Source organism: Aotus nancymaae, unplaced genomic scaffold (assembly GCF_030222135.1).
Source record: "Aotus nancymaae isolate 86718 unplaced genomic scaffold, 86718_ANA_hifiasm-v0.15.2.pri h1tg000079l, whole genome shotgun sequence".
Taxonomy (NCBI): domain Eukaryota; kingdom Metazoa; phylum Chordata; class Mammalia; order Primates; family Aotidae; genus Aotus; species Aotus nancymaae.
The window spans coordinates 15,922,236-15,942,651 of NW_026988494.1; the positions used below are offsets into that span (position 1 = coordinate 15,922,236).

The 20,416-nt window shown below is 40.3% G+C and overlaps 1 protein-coding gene across 3 annotated transcripts in view; it reads left to right on the forward strand.

Moving 5' to 3' along the window:
- Positions 1 to 756: 756 nt before the first annotated feature.
- Positions 757 to 20,416, forward strand: part of SLC7A2 (solute carrier family 7 member 2) — a 70,928-nt gene continuing 51,268 nt past the window's right edge. For 2 of the 3 annotated variants that reach the window (XM_012435286.2, XM_064368765.1), the window contains exons 1-2: positions 757 to 904; positions 6,117 to 6,162. The gene's annotated coding sequence lies outside the window, so the exon portion shown is untranslated. The remainder of the gene's footprint in view (positions 905 to 6,116; positions 6,163 to 20,416) is intronic. The other variant, XM_012435287.2, reaches the window with a different exon arrangement.

A 20,416-nucleotide genomic window follows, 5' to 3' on the forward strand; every position in this document is an offset into this window, starting at 1 on the left:
CCCTGTCACTAAAAACAAACCACACACACACACACATACACACCCTTATTCAATTTAGTGCGTGTTTTGCTTCGTTTTGGATTAAAATTAACAGGCTTTCACATTGTGACTTTGAGACTCCTAAAGTAAATAATAGCACAGTAGGAGAAACCCTGATTGTGTAACTTCTAATCTCGCTCCCCTGGAAATGTCATTTCCTATAAACCCATCCCCAAACAATCGTGACTACCTATTCACGTCACTGGAGTCTTCCAGAATAGCAACTGAACATTATTTATCAACGTTTAGGTTGTATTTGACAAAGCACATCCATCTGGGCTTCTATTTATCATTACTATTATTATATTTTATTGTTGTTTGATTTCCAAAGTCTTTCTAGAATGAAAAGTAAACGCGGGACGAAAACCCCACTAAGAACTCTGCTTAGATGATTTGGAAATGCCCTTGAGGTTTGGTCCTCCCAGGAGGGCATGAATTTTGTCCTCGCGCGCAGCCCCGCTTCCCGGTCCGCACTCACCGGCCTAGTCTCGGGCTAACGCCCGCCCACGTGCGCCCAACTCCGGGTGAACTTCGCGGAGCGGCCGCCGGACACCGCCCACCCCGGGGATTGGCCAGCGCGGCCGGGGCTGGAGGGAGGCGGGCTCAGGGTTGCGGTCCCGGAGCGCGGGGGAGGCTGGAGGAGGCGGCCCCGCCCGGCCCCGCGCCCCGCCCCCGCCCCGGGCGGCTACACAGAGGGGCGCCCACGTGCCCAGCCCGCCTTCTGCAGCGCGGCCAGCGGGCGCTCCTCTTCGCGGGACCAGTGAGGCAGCGGCCGCTCCTCCAGCCTCCCCTAGCCGCGGGCCCCCGACGCGCTCCAGCTGCCAGCCCACTGCCGCCTTCTCATCGCGGCCCCAGCACAGCCCCAGTAAGTTGCCAGGTCTCCCGCCCCTCCGAGAGGCCGCAGGCGAGCGGCGGCCCGGGCGCTGGGGCCGGCGGGGAAGGAACGGGGCGGGGGGTCCCGGAGCCGCGTCCGGCTGCGCGCAGCTGTCCGAAGGCCGAGCTCCATCGACTCTTCGGCGGGGAGTCCCAGGACCGTGGGCTGGGGCCAAAACCGCGAACCCTGGTCCTCCGGGGTGCACCTCGCCCCGTCCGGTCCCTAAGCAGCCAGTCCTGCCCAGGGTCTTCGGGGACCTCTGGAACTGGGAGAGGGTCTGGCACGGCGACTTCGCGGGGGCCCTTGAGTCACTCTTTCCAGGAGGCCTCGGCGCACCTCTCTCTGGGTGGACGGCTGAACCTACCGGCCCTGCACCCTGCGGGGGTCCCTCAGGTCGTCTTCGCTCCCTTGGGGTTCTTGGTTTAAATTAGAAACCCAGCTAGGAGCGCTGAAAGCGCTCCTGCGGGGCACCTGGTGGAATGGCCCGTCGTGGTGTTTGTACTGGGTATTTTAAAGTAAATGGGTGCCTTTTTAAATCCGTTTGAGATGGGCTGTATCTTTGAAGCCCATTTCATGAAACTCTGTTCTTGAGGCTTAGAGAATCTCCCTACCCATCACCCCAGAGTACCTGTCCGCCCAGAAAACTTTCTTACCATCTTCTATTGACGCTTACGTCCAGTTTATGGAGTAAGGTATTGAGAGATTGTATCTTAAACTCGTTTAAAAGAAATATGCTCAGCAAAAGTCACAATCATACATGGCTTTTGAAGTGGATATAGTGCCTGGATTTCAAGAGAAAAAGTCTTCAGCCTCTTCAGACTTGTAAATATATATGCAAAACCGTCTAAAGCCTTTAGGTGACTAATTTTGGACCAGTAATAAGATTTATTTAGACATTTTTGCAGAAACACTAATGCTTTTAATGAGGGGATATCGTCAGATCTTATTCAAATAAGAGCTCTCTGAATCCTGTCCAGGGCCTCCTGCGTTATAAAATTAGAATGTACGTGGCCTTGACTTGATACTTTTTCATTCTTGCCTGAGCCAGTCTTTAAAATTTAATAATTATCTCCTGCGGAAAGTGAAACATTTTGGGTTTGTAATCTTTCTCTAGGAGATGTATAGGATGTGAATAGTCTATATTCATTATGTACCTTGTTAGGATTGCTTTGTAATTAGTAAATCCTTTTTTATTTTAATTGTACTGAAGCGTCACACGAAATGATCTCTCTGTGCAGAACATACGACTTTTCTCCTCTCCTTTTACTAAAAAGTTGCTAGTTGCCCACTCTGGATGGAATCTGGGAGGCCACTGTATTGTGATTTTTCAAGTTTCCTCCCTTGGCCTGCACTTTGTTTCCATGCTGTGCCTTGATCTGGGAATGGTCATCTACCTTAAGGCATTTTAATCTTTTAGGGTGTGCCCTGGCCTTGGAGACCAGAGTAAAGCGCTGTGGTATCTAAAGGGATCCAGTTTGTGGAATCCTTGGCCTCCTAAACGGTGGGCATAGCCCTTTTCATTCCAGAATCTCTGATCATTCCAGAGTCTCCCCTGTCACTGGGCTTAGGAGCCTGTGAAGGCACATAGAAGCTAGCAGGGGAGCTGTGGCAGTTTAAAAAGCCTGAGCATACCTTGGAGCTTTTCATCTTGTATTCCCGTAGATCTTTGCCATATGAACACGTGTGTCTGAAGAATTTTAAAGTTCAGGTTTCTTGCTTTGTGCTGCAAACCCCTCTGCAGAGTGGAAGTGCCTTGTCTCCAGTCTAGGTGGTCTACCTTCTGTTTTCTTTTCAGACCTCCCGGCTTAAGCTGTTGTTTCTCCTGGTGGTTCTGGCCAAACCCAGAGCCCTCCTTGTGGCCATTCCTTCTCTTTTCAGTCCTACCTTTTCAAATGGTTTTTCCCTTATGGTTGTCCTCTGGTGACTTCCCTATTTAGCCTAGTAGCCTAGCCTCTGCCTTCTGTTTTATTTTTCCCTCTCTTCCTCCCTCTCTCTCTCTCTCTCCCTTTCCCTAGGTCTCTCTCCCTCTCTCTCCCGCTTTCCCTCCCTCTCTCTCTCCCTTTCCCTAGGTCTCTCTCCCTCTCTCTCCTCCTTTCCCTCCCTCTCTCTCTCTCCCTTTCCCTAGGTCTCTCTCCCTCTCTCTCCCCCTTTCCCTCCCTCTCTCTCTCCCCCTTTCCCTCCCTCTCTCTCTCCCTTTCCCTAGGTCTCTCTCCCTCTCTCTCCTCCTTTCCCTCCCTCTCTCTCTCTCCCTTTCCCTAGGTCTCTCTCCCTCTCTCTCCCCCTTTCCCTCCCTCTCTCTCTCCCCCTTTCCCTCCCTCTCTCTCTCCCTTTCCCTAGGTCTCTCTCCCTCTCTCTCCCCCTTTCCCTCCCTCTCTCTCTCTCTCCCTTTCCCTAGGTCTCTCTCCCTCTCTCTCCCTTTCCCTAGGTCTCTCTCCCTCTCTCTCCCCGTTTCCCTCCCTCTCTCTCTCTCCCTCTTCCCTCCCTTCTCTCTCCCCCTTCTCTGTGTGTTCAGAGCCATCTGCTGGTTTTTTAGGTGCCCTTTGGTGAACAACTTGCAGAATCTTGAAAACACCTTCATGTTGCTGTTTGCTTTATTTCCCCAAACCTGTAGATATGAACACATTGATTTTAAAGACTCTTACAGACTACCTAATAGATGCCAAATATTTAGAACAAAAGCAAAAAACTTTAGTGGAATATATTTCTAAATAGTCACATGTTTAGTATTGGGTGCATGATTTCAATGCTTGGTCATCCAACTGAATGCTGAAAAACTCAGTTAAGTAGGATTTCACTTAAGTGATAGCACTTGTCTAAATGGGTTTGAAAATGAAAGTAATTAACTCATTTCTAAACCTTTGATCTGGATATTCAAAACCATATAGATACAGCCTTGAATGACAACAGAAAACGAACGGAATTGTTCTTGTCGTTGTCTTCGGTTTTAATAACTTTTCATTTTAGTACCTAAAACAGTATCTGTCACATAACACATACTTACTATGTCTTTATTGTTGAGTGAATGCCACTGATTTCAACAGTTTGAGAAAAGATGTTTTATCTGTCTTCAAATGTATTTATTCCTTAATTGAAAACTTACTGAGTTTCTACTCTGTACACTGGAAAATCAAAAAAGTAATGTGTAGCTCCAGTTTCAGAGGGATTCTATAATTGTGTTTACTATTGGTGAACTCCATTGATGGATTTTAAGAGTATTTATTTTGCTCTACTGTATTAAAAAATACCACCACTTCTAAGCAGGTGATTTCAGAACTGCCTGTGCCACGAAGCAAGTAATTTACATGTTCTTTAATACATGAAGATGATGCTACTATTTCATCTTTAAAAGCACATATGCTGGACATTTTTATTTCACTGGTAGTAACACATTTGTCCTCAATCGTCTTATATTTCCCTTTTACTTGACTTTCTGGCTCTTGTTTTAGAAGTGGTGTCTGTGACTATGGAAATGTTGTGGATGACATTAACAAAACCCAGCCAATTCGGGTGGATCACTTGAGGCCAAGAGTTTGAGACCAGCCTGGCCAACATGATGAAACCCTGTTTCTACTAAAAATATAAAAATTGGGTTAATAGGTGTAGCAGACCACCATGGCATATGTATACCTATGTAGCAAATCTGTGCATTCTGTACATATATCCCAGAACTTAAAGTAAAATAAGAAATAAAAATACAAAAATTAGCCAGGTGTGGTGGCAGGCGCCTATAATCCCAGCTACTCGGGATGCTGAGGCAAAGAATCACTTGAACCCGGGAGTTGGAGATTGCAGTGAGCCAAGATTGTGCCACTGCATTCCAGCCTAGGTGACAGAGGGAGACTCTGTCTCAAAAAAAAAAAAAAAAAAAAAAACCCAGCCAATTAGGGGTTCATTTCCATCCAGCTCCAACTAGTTAAGGTAATTGCAGTATGAGTCACCTATTAATTTTTCTTGTCCATCTTAGTAATGGAAACTGTTATATATCAATCTATGGAAGCAAGCAGTAGACTGTTTTCACTTTCTTATGGACTTATTTTTTTTTTCAGACAGTCTTGTTCTGTCACCCAGGTTGGAGTGCAGTGGTGAGATCTCGGCTCACTGAAACCTCCTCCTCCTGGTTTCAAGCAATTCTCATGCCTCAGCCTCCCAAGTAGCTGGGATTACAGGCATGTGCCACCGTGCTCACTTGGCAAGTTTTTGTAATTTTAATATAGATGGGATTTCACCATGTTGCCCAGGTTGGTCTTGAATTCCTGGCCTCAAGTGATCCATTCACCTCAGCCTTCCAGTGCTGGGATTACAGGCAATGAGCCACTGTGCTCGGCCTCTTATGGACTCTTAAACTTTAAATATTTCTGAGAAAGGCTTCTGCTGCTATTATACTGACCTCACTGGTAAGTATAATTAGTATTGACTTAAGAAAAGATTTGAGTTAACGAGGCTATTTTAAAGGCTGGATTCGAATATGTGAGTCACGTCTCTTCTGTTCTTATTTAGACTTTTAAGTTTGAATCTCTTTCTTCAGAGAGATGTGGTTCCCTATTTCTCTGGGTTTTATGGATGTGATGTATTGTGGAAAATCTTGGAGTTTCTTGATACAGGACTTTATACATCCAAGACTGAATCATCAAGCTAGAGTGTTCTAGTGCTACAAATGTCATCAATTTAATTTTTTGCAGTATCCTGATCCTCCTGCAGAAAATAAAATATAAAATATGTAAAATGAAATAAAAAATGAAAGCAACACGCGCACACCCATTCTGGGACTGCTAAGTACTTAGCCCCCCTCTGCAGAACTGAGCCTAATCTCTGATTCAGTAGCGGGAAGGCAAGTGATATGAGAACATTCCATGACCTTTGTAACAGGAGCTTAAAAGAAAAAAGCCCCGACTGTGTTGTATTCATTTTTGGAATATTTGGTGAACAATACACAACAAAGAATTTTTATGTCTCTTGTTGATTCTTACTAGTTTTTCCCACAGTTGTGGGGAAAATTTTCTTCTTTCTTTAACCCATTCTGGCTTCATCAAGGCTCCCTAAGTCTTACTACAAGTATATAAATATATGTATATATATACGGTGGGAATATATCTGTGGCTAATGTGGGAGGATCTCTTGAGTCAGCGAGGTGGAGGCTTAAAAAAAAAGAATGGAGAAATCACAAGAGGCCTTTAGTTATCACTCTCATCATTGCTTCTCCCAGCAGGAGACTCTCTGAAGACCAGCAGGAAAGCAGTGAGCCTTTACAGGTTAGTGTTGATTCCAATCTTGGCTTGCACCTTGGAATGGAAAAAGGACTGATTTAGGAAAAAAAAAAAAAAAGTATTGACAGTGGAAAGATTTTTGTCTATTCCATAGTAGAGAGAGACGAGTTCTTCTGTTAGAAGGAAACACATTCGGTTTAGTGTCTTACCACTGGCCTAGTAGAAGAAAAGAATGTTTTAAAAGAATCTTTACTGAAGACTTAAATCCCTATAAGATAATACCTCTTCCGTTGTACAAAGAAGGTTTCCATGAAGGTATGGAGTTGAGTATCACTGCTTCACTTTCCAGGTTCCTGGTTCTTGTCAATGTACCTTTTAAAACATTTTTGATAATCGTTCCTGAGAGGTTGGGTGGAGGGGGGCTTGGATGAGAAATTGATTCACATTTTTAGTCTACGTAGGCAGATTATTTAAAGGAATACTGTAAAGAGTCCATTTTTACTGGGGGAATCACTTCGTAAGGTTTTGTTCAATGGACCTCAGGTGCTCTAAATTCTTTAATCATAATTCTTCACCACACCCTGCTATCATGCCATGATTAGTTCTTATGTGGCCAGTAAATAGTATTCATTTTAGGTGTTGGGTTTGTTGGTGGGTGAATATTCATTATATTATTATTTTAAAATATTATATAAGTAAATAAAATTTTAAATGAACTTTCCATCAATCAATTAGCAAATAAAAATTTCACAAATTTCTTCTTTGTGTTTTTCCTTCAAGTAGAAAGCATCTTTATTGAAAAAAACTTTCCCCTTCGGAAGGATGGCTGTTTCTTTAGAAGGTGACTTTTTTACTTCCTGAAATTCACTTTATATTCATTCCCACGATGTTCCTTATCTGTTCTAGCAAAGGGTATTTATTCATACATGACGCTTATAGTTCACAGAATATTGCAACTTGCCAAGGTACTTGTCCTGATAAAAATTCAAATGGAAACTCTTCATGATAATTTGTATCAATGTGGGTATGAATTTCTCTGGGAAAAGCCTGAGTTCCAAACTTTAGGATACTCTGTATGGACTTTTTATTTGCTTTAATGATCATATGAAACAATATAGTTTTATATTTGTGTTTGAATTCACCAGCAAGTTTTAAGTGGTTTCTTTAATTCAGTTGTGATTTAAGCAATTGTTTGGGAGACACATTTGCTCGTGAGTTCTGTGGAGAGCTAGAAGGAGCCTGAAGTGAGCTTTGACACTCCTTCCCTAGACCTCAGAAACAGTTGTGTTTTGGCCACATAAGGAATTTTGTTTCACAGCAGCCTATGGCAAGAAAGTGAAGTCACATTGGCTGTGATTCACCAAGCAAAATGAGATTTTGATTTCAACTCAGAGGCATTGATCTGAACTTTTGTGACGGCGTTGTTAGAAGAATAACAAACTACTGAGAATTCAGTTTATTGATCATCTTGAAACAAAATGGCACTGCTGAGTGTTTAGTGAGTCTCAGCTTGGAGTAAGTATCAAGCAGCAGCTCTGTGCCCTGTGAGAATGTGCCAAGTGCTGAATGAGATTGAGGCAGGTGGTAGATGAGATCCTGTGGCTCTCCTGGACCACTGGTCAGTTTCTTACGGAGTTCAGTTACTAGGGGATTGAAACCCTTACCTTTCAATTAGTTGCTCTTCAAATTATTTCACACTTTAAAGTCTTGAATTGCAGTTACATTTAAAAATGTTTATGTAATTCTAATTGGCAGAGCCCATAATTGATAGAATTGCCAGTGGTTCTTATTATGGAATAAAATTGGGGTCATTTTAAGTGACCAAAATAACAATTAATTCTATCAAGTTTATCCATTGTATTTCTGTATACATTCCTTAGAGAACCCATATATGTTTACAGTTCCTCTTCTACCACATCCTCTTCTCTTTGGCTTTAATCTCTATGATCAACTTTTATTATCAAATTTGGAGAAGTGAAAAGTCATATTCTTTTTAGGAAGAATTGTATTAATATTTACAACTTGAGGGCCATACTGTTTGAGCAGTCTCCGAAATTTAACTGCAACTCTTAAAATATTGAATAACTGAATCAAACAAGAGAACTCAAGAAATTCAACTTAAAAAAAAAAAAGAAAAGATCATGTGACTTTTACAGTCTTATCTAATGAAAGGGGCCTGCATTTGAACAAATGGTTCCCATAGTTCTCCGATATACAGAGAAGGAGCTCCTCCTCCTTTACTCCGATATGCTGGCCATTCTATTTACATTCATGCCTCTGTGGGAAAGAAGAACTCTAAGATCATAGCAGCTGTTCTGTACAGCAGTGGCTCCCTTGATAAAACATCTAAGGATATTGGTTGATGAAAGCATCTACCCTTTAATCCCATCCGGTTCACTTCCTTGTAAAAAAGAATGGACATCTGTATGTGAACTGCACCTCCTCCCTCCAGTAACTTTGTGTAAGATTTCTGAAAGGTCAAGACTTCCTGCATTACAACCAGTGGACAACTAGCGTTTGGAAACCCAAGATAAGGACCCTGTAATACAGAAACCATTTCAACTTCTTGGAGAAATATCTTAGGAGAGAATCCTTTGGGCAGGATAGGGCCCTCTTGGTCATGCATCCTTTCCTCTTGCTAAAGAAGACTGCTTATGGCCTCCAAGGAGGGGCTGAGAACTGGCTCAGAAGTAGATGTGGCAGTTGGGGACACTCTGTGAGTCACAGAGCTATGACCCTTCTCACTAGTACCATGGTGGACACAGTTTCCTGGCCTCAGGGGTATGCTTTGGACTTCAGTGATCTCCAGCCTCGCCATATTTCTTTCCTCCAAATTCCTAGATTTATAGATTTCAGTGTCTTCCTATGGGCCAGAAATAAATATGCTTGAGTTTTAGCTGAGAAAATTTAAATTGAAGATTTGTAGATGTATGCCATAAACAGGAAAAAAGTGGATAAGAATAGTCAGTGCCCTCTTTTCTTATCCAAAATTGGAGCATCTTTAGTGTGACATTTGAAATCTAATCTTGCCAGCTCGATGTTAGTCTGATATGGATATTCTTGTAGAAATCTCTGAGATTTAATAAATTTACAGTTGAATAGAACTAAGTCATACTAAAGAGCAACAGAAGCATCATTGCAGGGCCTTTCAATTTTTACAAATCCCATAGCTTTTCCTTTTACTGTTATGTTTGTTTAATAACATACTTAATGAGCAATAGTGAGACAAACTGAGGAATTTTAATGCTGATTTAGCTACTGAGATTATCTCTTGCAACACTTACTTTATAAGCAGTTAGAATTTGTAAAGTTTTGTTGCAAAAGAAACCCCTCTCTTAAATGCATTGCATTTGCAGCAGAGTGGTTGTGTAGGTGGAGTAGGACTTGGCGTCTACACGATTCATCAAGAACATAGCACAAAGCGCTTTTACGTGCCATTCAGAAACAATAGTGGGTGTTGATAAAATTTGTAGTACTAGAACTGTGAAACAAGTGCTGGGCTGGCGCCTGTTTTAAACTCTCCTAAAATTTAGCAGAGTTTCATTTTTATAACAAAAATCACTATTTTCTTTAAAGAGGATTGATGCAGGAATAAGCCTTGGTGTCCTGGAAATTCATTTGGTTCTATCACTATAAAAATGCTGAGACACAGGCTGGGCGCAGTGGCTCACGTCTGTAATCCCAGCACTTTGGGAGGCTGAGGTGGGCGGTTCACGAGGTCAAGAGATCAAGACCATCCTGGCCAACATAGTGTGAAACCCCATCTGTACTAAAAATACAAAAATTAGCTGACTGTGGTGGCCCGTGCCTGCAATCCCAGCTACTCGAGAGGCTGAGGCAGGAGAATCGCTTGAACTCAGGGGGCAGAAGTTGCAGTGAGCCAATACCACGCCACTGTACTCCAGCCTGGCGACAGAGTGAGACTCCATCCCAAAAAAATAAAAAGAAAAAAATATGGTGAGACACATTCTGGCAGCCGGTTTTGTATTTTAAAGCCTAAACTTAACAGTCCATTTAAAACTGCCCTGTGTGAAATTTCAGAGGCTCTGGACACGTTCCTCTGTAGCCTCCCTGGCCATGGACAGTTATCAAGTTCCTGGCACAGTGCTAGAAAAATATGGAAGGGAAGTTAAGTGCCTGGGAATGACATTTTAGAGCACTCTTTTTAAAGGTTAAGAGATGGAAGTTTTGAGAGATGTAACTCATCTGAGGTTAGACACCTAGGGGTAGAGTGAAGACTAGAGTCCAAGCATGTTGACTTGGAGAAAACAGTTTTACATCAGACCATTCTGTTTTTGTGAAAACAAATAATAATTGCTAGAATATACTACTTATGTGGAATTTTTAAATTGGAGATCAGTACAATTTTAGCTTAAAATTTTTAGATCTTAATGGTTAACTATGATTTATTATGTAATTTCAAAAAGCTGGAAGAGAGGATTTAAGAGTGTGTGTGTATATTATTATAATCATTATTTGTTTGTCTTTTGTGGAGAGGGGGGGTGTCACTGTTTTGCCCAGACTAGTCTTGAACTCCTGGTCAAGCGATCCTCTCGCCTTGGCCTCCCAAAGTGCTGGGATTATAGGCATATACCACTGTACCTGTCCTTTTTAAATTTTTTTGAAGAAAGGATTTTGAATGTCCATAACGCAAAAAGATGAAAAATGTTTGAAGTGATGGATATGTGAATTACCCTGATTTGGTCATTACCTATAGTATATACATATTGAAATATCATTCTCTATCCCATAAATATGTATCATTATTACATGCCAATGAAAAAAAATACAAATGAATAAATTTAAAAAACTCTTATGTTAATATGCCCTAAAGATTTCATAAGCTATTAAATTATTTTTCAAAGAGATATTTGAAGCTAATGAAGTGTATTTAGAAAATGATAAGTGTTACAGGAAGAGTGGAAAAGAAAGTTGTGATAGATTTTAAAAATTCTTGGAAATTAACGTTGGGTATAAGACATTTTAGTAGAGTGACAATCTTATGATGTGAACAATTTTATTAAATTGCATACTTTTACCAGAAAGTGGAAAAGTATAGTCTTAATCTAAAAATAAAAAGACTTTAAATATTAGAGTTCTGAGCCCTTTAAAGTCATTAGGATTTGAACCTCATAATGGTGCTTTTAAACAAGTAAGTTCTGTTTGGAGTGCTATTGTGCTTTTTTTAGAAAAGCTGTTTGAATTTTTTACTTTTTCTGATTATCATAGGTAACAGATGGTTTGCACTTAGTTCAGTGAACCAAACAAAAAAAAGAGCAGAGTTAGCATAAAATTTCTGTTGATAGTGCATTTTATCTGTACTGAAATGGATCACATGAAATTTTTGAATAATGAATAGCATATTTCTGTTATTCTGGTCTTTTTTGCTACAGAGTACAAGAGAAATGTCAAGGACAAACAACCTTATTGTTATTCTTATAAATTATGTAAAATATTTTTGTATTTTTCCTGCATTGCTAACTTGAAGTATTGTTGGATGCCCTGTCTGCTTTTAAAAAGGTAAATTGGGCCGGGTGCAGTGGCTCATGCCTGTAATCCCAGCACTTTGGGAGGCTGAGGCAAGCAGATCACCTGAGGTCAGCCTGGCCAGCCTGGCCAACATGGCGAAAACCTGACTGTACGAAAAATACAAAAATTAGCTGGGCATGGTGGCAGGCACCTGTAGTCCCAGCTGCTCAGGAGGCTGTAGTACAAGAATCACTTGAACCCGGGAGGCGGAGTTTGCAGTGAGGTGATATCATGCCACTGCACTCCAGCCTGGGCAACAGAGCAAGACTCCATCTCAAAAAATAAATAAATAAACAAACAATAAAAATGATAATTCGTCAAGTGACTGAAGACTGAAAGCATGATTTATCTCATTGAACCACCGGTAATGGTAGTATATTAATATATTAATTTTTATAAGGATTTTAAAAACTGAGGACCCACATTATTTCTCCCAGTTTTGAAAGTATGTAGTAGAGTTTAATCTTTTTTTTTTTTAACTTTCTGTTGACTGGTTGTTGTCACCTTTTGGTGGTGAGCTCCTGTGGTGTGTGTTGGTGAAAGAGGGAGGTAATGGTGGCATAAGGCAGGAGAATGATGTCACTGAAGTGGAGGCAGCTCTAGGAGTGGGGACTGCAGACACCAGCTGTAGTTGTTCGTACCAACAGTAATTGAAAGTTCAAGTCATCTGTTTAAAGAATAGGTCCTTACTTCATCATGTCATTTTAATGCATTGCATATTAGAGCAGAACAATCAGTAAAATTGAACTATATAATCTGACATCTAACTTTGTATGCATGAATCAGAATTCAGGCTATTTTCAATTTTTTTTTTTTTTTTTTGAGACGGAATTTTGCTCTTGTTGCCCAGGCTGGATTGCAATAGCGCAATCTTGACTCACCACAACCTCCGCCTCCCAGGTTCAAGTGATTCTCCTGCCTCAGCCTCCTGAGTAGCTAGGATTACAGGCATGCGCCACCATGCCCAGCTAATTTTGTATTTTTCGTAGAGATGAGATTTCTCCATGTTGGTCAGGCTGGTCTCAAACTCCCAACCTCAGGTAATCCACCCTCCTCGGCCTCCCAAAATGCTGGGATTACAGGTGTGAGCTACCATGCCCGGCTCAGGCTATTTTCAAAAATTGAAGAAAAGTGCTCATTTTATTGAACTAAGTGTAATTTCCTTATTATTATTTTATTTATTTATTTATTTATTTGTTTTGAGACAGAGTCTTGCTCTGTCGCCCAGGTTGGAGTGCAGTGGTGCAATCTTGGCTCATTGTAACCTCCGCCTCTCAGGTTCAAGTGATTCTCCTGCCTCACTCTCCCAAGTAGCTGGGATTATAGGTGTCCACCACCACACCTGGCTAATTTTTGTATTTTTAGTAGGGACAGGGTTTCACCATGTTGGCCAGGCTGCTCTCGAACTCCTGACCTCAAGTGATCCATCTGCCTTGGCCTCCCAAAGTGCTGAGATTATAGACATGAGCCACCATGCCTGGCAATTTCCTTATTGTTATTAAGTACAATAAAAAGAGAAACAAGAATGCAATAATTTTTATTCTTTTGTTTTTCACCTCCAACAAAGTGATGTATGCAGAATGGTGTTTTATGGTGGAGAAAAGTAATTTTTTTCTAGTGTTCATTTCACTAAAACATCTACTGAAATTATTTGCTGAATTGAATTTTTCACGTCTTTAAAAGTATGATATGCAGTATGAGTAGCTTTGGTAAATCATAAGATCTTGGGCTCAGAAGAAGCCTGTATGTTTCATTTCAAGTAGAACCATATCTACCTATTTCTCATTGTTGTGTGCATTATGTAAGAATGAACTGAGGTCTGGCCATGGTAGCTCATGCCTGTAATCCCAGCAATTTGGGAGGCTGAGGCAGATGGATCACTTGAGATCAGGAGTTTGAGACCAGCCTGAACAACATGGGGAAACCATGTCTCTACTAAACATACAAAAATTAGCCGGGCATGGTAGCAGGCAGCCGGAATCCCAGCTACTTGGGCGCTGAGGCAGGAGCACTGCATGAACCTGTGAGGCAGAGGTTGCATTGAGCCAAGATAGCACCACTGCACTCTAGCCTGGGTGACAGAGCAAGACTCTGTCTCAAAAATACAAAAATAAAAGTAAAAAATAAAATAATAATAAAAGACTAAATTGGCCATTTTTATCTGTACAGAGGTATCTGCAAAAAAGTCAAAATTGCCTAACTGCTAACATAAATGACATTACTTCCATATTTAAAAACAGTAAAATATTGAGAATATCCATAACTAGGAAAAAAATCTGTAGAATCGCCACACCATCTTCCACAATAGCTAAACTAATTTACATTCCCACCAACAGCGTAAAAATGTTCCTGTTTCTCCACAGCCTTGCCAGCATCTATTGTTTCTTGACTTTTTAATAATCACCATTCTGACTGGCATGAGATGGTATCTCATTGTGGTTTTGATTTGCATTTCTCTAATTATATGTGATATTGAGCTTTTTTTCATGTTTGTTGGCCGTATAAATGTCTTCTTTTGAGAAGTGTCTGTTCATATCCTTTGCCCACTTTTTAATGGGGAAAGGCAATTCCTCAGGGATCTAGAACCAGAAATACCATTTGACCCAGCAATCCCATCACAGGGTATATACCCAAAGGAATATAAATCATTCTACTATAAAGATACATGCACATGTATGTTTATTGCAGCACTGTTTACAATAGCAAAGACTTGGAACCAACCCAAATGCTCATCAGTGATAGACTGGATAAAGAAAATGTGGCACATATATACCATGGAATACTATGCAGCCATAAAAAGGAATGAGATAACGTCCTTTGTAGGGGCATGGATGAAGCTGGAACCACCATCCTCTGCAAACTGATAGAAGAACAGAAAACTAAACACAACATGTTCTACTCATAAGTGGAAGCTGAACAATGAGAGCACATGGGCACAGGGAGGGGAACATCACACACTGGGGCCAGTCACGGAGTCGGGAGTGAAAGGAGGGAGAGCATTAGGACAGATAAGTAACGTGTGTGGGGCTTAAAACCTAGATGACTGGTTGATAGGTGCAGCAAACCGCCCTGATACCTGTATACCTGTGTATCAGACCTGCACATTGTGTACTTGTATCCCAGAACTTAAAGTAAAATTTAAAAAACGAATCTGTAGAAAAAAGTTAAGCATTTTCATGTTAATGTCTTCATTCTTAGTCCTGCAGTGTTGACGTTTCCAACACTTTATTTCAGTGCCTAGGAAGAGGGAGGAGTTGCTGAAGAATCACAAGAGCCCTCAGTGCCTTTCCTCTTTCTCAGTCATCTGTCACAGTCATTGTTTTGCAAGTTTTTAAATGGAGCTAGGGAGGGCTGATCTGAATTAGACCAATACAGTTACTCCTTTTTGAGATCCTGTTATTACATTTGTTGTACAATTTATTCACAGAATAGATAGAATTCAGTGAGTGAAGTTCTTATTCAAGTATATAATCTGTCGCTAAAGCGTTAAACATTATACATTAAAATACTGACTTTATACTTTAAAAAACCTGGCAGAACATAACTGTAGATGGGTTTTTTCAAGAATAACAATCATTTTATAATTACTGATATAAGGTAATGAACTGGGGGGCTTTACAATTCTAAACAAAAACTTTCCCCTTGAAAAAATTTTCACTTAAAACTCAGACTCTGAGAGTTAAAATGTAGAGGGTTGGAACCCATGCTAGGGTGGGCCAGCAAAGTTTATGTTCTTTCTATACCCCAGCTTCTAACACACTGGCGTATGGGACCAGTGATTTCACAACATAATCTGTCATTCTTTAGGAAAATAATCTTATTTAGAAATCTTTGGCTTACTTGCCTGAAGATAAATTCTAAACTTTCCTTTTTCCTTCTTTTTTTTTTTTTTCTTTTTGAGACGGAGTCTTGCTCTGTCATCCAGGCTGCGGTGCAGTGGCATCGTGATCTCGGCTCACTACAACCTCCTCCTCCCGGGTTCAAGCAGTTCCCTGCCTCAGCCTCCCCAGTAGCTGGGATTACAGGTGCCCAGCACCACACCAGGCTAATTTTTGTACTTTTGGTAGAGACGGGTTTCACCATGTTGGCCAGGCTAGTTTTCAACTCCTGACCTCATGATCCACCCGTCTCTACTTCCCAAAGTGTTGAGCCACTGCGCCCGGCCTAAAGTGTTTTTATAATTACAAGTTTGCTCTAAACTGAAACAAAAAACAAAATCAGCCACTTTTACCTCCATTCACACAAAAAGAAGTTTAAAACCTTGCCCGGTTATGGCTCTATGATTTTTAAAAGATAGCAAAAGTTCCATTTATTTTAAAAGAGAATATTTTATCTTTCTCATTTCAGTAAAAGTTATCACCGGGTCTCCACTGCCTTTATGCTCATTACTGTTATAAGATTTAATATAGTTGTGATTCATAAATTTGAACAAGTAGAATCTGCTGAGATGAGGCCTTAATTGATCATTTTTATTAGACATCATTTTTGTCTGAATCAAATGATGGTGAAGCTAGACTATAGAATCTAAGAAGCAAGTCAAGGACATTCTACTAAGCAAAATTGACTTTTTGTCCCACTTAGAGCAGCTCTAAGAGGGAAAGTTCCATTTATTCTCAGGATAAGTTACAGGTTTAGATAGATTACACCAACGCACATATTACCAAAAACCTGCCACCCCACTCAACATTCCTACCTCTAAAGAGTAGCAATCAAGTTCTATTTATTCTCAGGATCAGTTGTCTTCTATATTCATGTGTATAATAGCATGGATTCTTAAAAAAAGCTGGACATATTTCAACTGCAGATCGCATGTAAATATCAATGACACGTACAGTCTTAGTTCTTCTCCACAAGGGTATATGCTCAGCCCTTATAGGGAGTAAAAACACCTCTGCACATTAGTGAGGCTTCCTTGACTTCACAGTGTCTCTCAGTGATTGGGTCACAATTCCCTGGATCCAGGTAAGTAACAGAAATGAATGAAGCAGGTAGTGCAAAATAAAAAGGGATGGTGGTGAACTATGGAATCAATTAAAAAAAAAAATACAGTATGTCCCAAAACATGCATTTGAGTTGGGAGAAGTGACTGATCCAACATTTATAGAGAACCCCTCAGCATCCCTGACATTGTGGGAAGAATAGAAGTAGAATGAGCCCAGAAAACCCATGTTTTTATTTTAGATTTCTTTATATATGTCAGAATACAGTGGAATATAAAGCAATATTTTCCCTTCTCAAAAATATACCTAGAAAGAAAGATGGGGAAATGCATAGCAGCCATCCCTGGAAGCTAATTCTAAAATAACTTAAAAATTTAAGTTGCCGACCGGGCACGGTGCCTCACGCCTGAAATCCTAGCCCTTTGGGAGACCGAGGCAGGTGGATCATTTGAAGTCAGGAGTTCAAAACCAGCCTGACCAACATGGTGAAACCCCATCTCTACTAACAATACAAAAATTAGCTGGGCCTGGTGGTGGGTGCCTGTAATACCCGCTACTCAGGAGGCTGAGGCAGGAGAATCGCTTGAATCTGGGAGGTGGAGGGTACAGTGAGCCAAGATCATGCCACTGCACTCCAGCCTGGGCGACAGAGTGAGACTGTCTTAAAAAAAAAAAAAAAAAAAGCTAAGTTGTCCAGATTTCCCTCTTAGAGCTGCTCTGAGTAGGACAAAAACTCAATTTTGCTTAGTAGAATGTCCTTGCCTTGCTTCTTAGATTCCACAGTCATTTCTTAAGCTAGCTTTACTATCATTTGATTCAGCCAAAAATGACGTCTTACAAAAATGTTCGATTAAGTCCTCATCTCTAAGCAGATTCCACTTGTTCAAGTTTATGAGTTACAACTACCTTAAGTCTTAGAATCATAACAGTAATAAGCATAAAGGCAGTGGAGACCCTGTGATAAGTTTTACTGAAATGAGAAAGGTAAAATCTTCTGTTAGTTTAGAATATAAATATTTCCAGTATTTGGTGCTGTAATTGTCTGGGCCAAGGGTAAAACAGCATTTCTTTTCTGATCTTGTAGGAAATTGTTTTATGTAGTGAGTATATACATTGGAAGAGCTATATTGGTAAAGGCCGTACCTACTATGCTGAATTATATATTTCATGCAAGGGTACCAGGAAAACGGGAAGGACTTTATAGTTGCTAACACAAAAAAAAGATTTGTTGCATCAGATGAACCTTTAAACTTAAGAAATGTTTACCAAATCAATATTTATTTGATCTAAATAGTCATTATGTAATGGTAATACCCCCCGGTACTTGTCCAAAGTCATCAGTAATGAGGACATACCTTGTGGTTTTTAATTTTCTAGTCCCTGTAAATTTACTTGATTGCCACCGTTTTGAAGGATAGGGATGTTGAGTGGGGTGGTGGGTTTTTGGCAGTGTGTGCTTGTGTAATCTACCTACCCTTAATCTGACTATTGGTTTATATAATACACAGAACCATGAGCTAAGTCTTTGAAACGGGACAGAAAAGTTGTAGTAGCAGGCTTGTGCTGTTAAGGAGTTAAGGTGGGAATTCTATATGAAAAGTTCAAATGATGTATTAAATATGGATCCAGTGTCTCTGCTCACTCTCCCTTTGCAGCACTTTAAACACACGTTCCTTGTGTAGATTAAGAAAATAATGTTGACTTTAACTTAATTATACTCATTTATTTCTAGGCACAAAATGAGAGCAAACAAAACCTTGGCAATAGAAAGAAGAGGTTCCTGATATTATCAGAGGTCATTTGAAATAAAATATAGGCAAAATGAAAACACAAAGACATAATTTGTAGGGCCAAAAGACTTTGCTTGTTCTGAAATATGTTTTGAATTCAGGAGTATGAAGAGCATCCGGAGTATTACAGATTGAGAAACCAAGAAGCCAAGAGATGGGTTAGAAATGAACTAGATAAATTGTAAAATGCACACAAGTGTATTAGAAAATGTTATATATTCCAGTGAAGGCCATGAAAATCTTCAGCTTCTTATTGTAGATAACCTTCTTGTATTAAATCATTGGAGATTTTTCTAGCTAGAGGTATGAGTTTTAATGTATGTTGGCGTTTTTAATATAGACTTAAGTCCTGATGCTTATTTAGTATCTTCCTTTGTCCTTAAACATTGATTTTCCTCTATTGCTTACATTTAATAACTGTTACATTTTCAGTTTTAGGGCAGTAATAGTTCATGAATTTGAAAAGTTAGAATCTGTTAGAGATGAAGTTTTAAAATTCTGAAGTATTTCAAATATATTTTTGGTAACATCTTGATGACCTTCAAATTTTCTTTCATCAGCTGGGTGTTAGGGGGCTGCTGAGAGCCTGGGAACTGCTAGCATTCTGTGTTTCTCACCACTTCTGGGTTATGCGGCATAGAGGAGAGGGCATGGGGTTTGCAGCTGCACAGACCTTAGGTTCAAATCTAGCTCTGTGATTCTGAGAAGTTACGTAACATCTTTAAGCCTTAGTTTCATCAGCCTAAGACAGGACATTTCTCTTGGGGTGGTTGTGAGGCTTAAATAAAGTAAGGTATGTCAGGAGCCCAAGACATAATAGGAGAACAATGAATAGTCTCTATTATTAATTTTATTTTTATATATCAAAGTCTGGGGTAGAACGGCCTTGCTTAAAAATGGAGTCCCCTTCCCTTTGAATTACTTTTTCTCCCTATATGATAGTCTCAAATATTTATTCATTTTTCTTTTCTTTCTTTTTTTTTTTTTTGCACAACATCCAAAAGTAAAGGAAATGATATCCTGCAACTCCATCAATTCTGAGTTTCTCTTCAGTGTGCTATATTAAACTAGATGACATAATCATCAGCTAACATTGGCTTTTAACCCAGCCGTGGTGACAAGTTTCTTTCCTTAAGGCACATTCTGGAATAGTGTTTCATCTCAGTTTAGAATGTGTACTTCATAACTGGACTATTTATTGGTAGGGAACTGCCTGTGCTTCACTTTCTGGGATGTGGCAGTTAACACTCTGCTCAGCAGAGAGCTCTGTTTCCTCAAGCTAGTGTTCATCATGGGAAATTTTGAGCTCTGGAAAAATGTAAACGTCATGCTTGTCTCTTTGGATGGTATGAAATCATCAAAAACTTCAGTGGTCACAGCAAAACAAAACCATTAGCATTTAAAATTGTAAAACTTCATTACATTGCTTCTGAAACACTAATGCATATTATATTCTTTGTTGCAGAGTCAGACAGACTTGATTTGGTCTGACATTGTCCTGATACTGATCTGTGCTAGCATCTTAGTCTGCTTGGGCTGTTATAATAAAATACCATAGACTGGGGACTTAAACAACAGACATTTATTTTTCTCAGTTCTGGAGGCTAGGAGTTGAGATTATGGTGCCAGCATGGTTGACCTCTGGGGAGGGCTGTCTTCCTGGCTTGCAGATGACAGCCTTCTCCCTGTGTCCTCACTTGGTGGAAAGAGAACACCAGCCCCAGACTCTTTCTCTTTTTATGATGACACTAATTCCATCATGGGTGTCCCACCCACATGATCTCATCTAGCCCTAATTACCTTCCAAAGGCCCTGCCTCCAAATACTATCACATTGTGAGTCAGAGCTTCATAGGAATTTTGAGGAAGCACAAACATTTGGTCTGTAACAACCAACTAGTAGTTAACCTCTTTAAGCATTGGTTTTCTCACCTATAATCTAGAGCTAATAAAAGCACTTACCTCATAGGGTTGATAGGTAGTTCAGTTAGGTTAATATATGTAATACACTTAGCCTCATTCCTAAAACCTAGTATGCCCT